The sequence below is a fragment of the Octopus bimaculoides genome, chromosome 25, assembly GCF_001194135.2.
Source record: "Octopus bimaculoides isolate UCB-OBI-ISO-001 chromosome 25, ASM119413v2, whole genome shotgun sequence".
NCBI classification, from domain to species: Eukaryota; Metazoa; Mollusca; class Cephalopoda; order Octopoda; family Octopodidae; genus Octopus; species Octopus bimaculoides.
The window spans coordinates 7,158,183-7,159,206 of NC_069005.1; the positions used below are offsets into that span (position 1 = coordinate 7,158,183).

Below are 1,024 nucleotides of genomic sequence, written 5' to 3' on the forward strand. Positions count from 1 at the left end.
ATATATATATATATATAAAAATAATGTTGACCACTAACATGGACAATTAATGTGCTAGAAATAGATCACATCTTGTGTCTATTAAGACCTAAATTGTTCTCAACATGAAATATAGCAGCATACCAAAATGTGAGCGGGCAAGACATTTAAAATCACATAAAAAAGCATTCTTAAACAGGTACCGGTTTCGGATTTAACAATCTTACCGATTGTCCATTCCTCTTCAGCCTTAAAAATGTACCTTAATCCCCTGAGATTGCAGATACTATTTCTGAATCTCTTTGATTCTTTAGATGTGCTGGCCTCCTGATAATTAATCGATATTAATTAATATATGATTAATTACCAGATTTTATAAGAATATATATATATATATATATGATGGGCTATAGTAGAAGACACTTGCCCAAGGTGCCACAGAATGGGACTGAATGCGGAACCATGTGGTTGGTACGCAAGCTACTTACCACACAGCCGCTCCTGTGCCTATATATATATCATTTGAAAACAACTTACAGGCCCAAGTGCTACCAGTTGAAAAGCTCTGCATTTCGGATACTAGCAGGCTTGTGGAAGTCATCAGGAGAGAATGCACGCTGTTTTCCTGATGGCATTATTGCATACCAGCTCCCCTCACTGCGGTGCCGCTTGCTAAATCAACTGTTTACTAGGTTTTGTTTTGCTCAATATCCTTTTAGCCGTTGTTCATCGTCTCTTTTGAACCAAATCCAGTGTCTTTCCTTCTCCACTGTAGCCTGGGTATCACTCGAGATTGTATTTGATTTATGCTCAGTTAAGCCCTGCAATAATGAGCATTGCTTCATACTGTTTCCAATGACTCCTCTGCATCCAACTTGGAGTGGATAGTGTTCTGCTTTCCAGCCTGCGTCTTCACATTGCTCAAGATGTTCATGACGGTTAATCTTTTGAGTCCAAGCAGTGTCCATGTTACCTTCATGAGGAAGCATTAACTCAACCAGATTTGCTACTTTCTTTTTTTTTCTTCGCACCTCAGCATCTGGTT

The 1,024-nt window shown here is 38.8% G+C and overlaps 1 protein-coding gene across 1 annotated transcript in view; it reads left to right on the forward strand.

Moving 5' to 3' along the window:
- Positions 1-1,024, forward strand: part of LOC106877328 (dynein axonemal heavy chain 2) — a 141,464-nt gene that overhangs the window by 45,746 nt on the left and 94,694 nt on the right. The window lies entirely within an intron of this gene.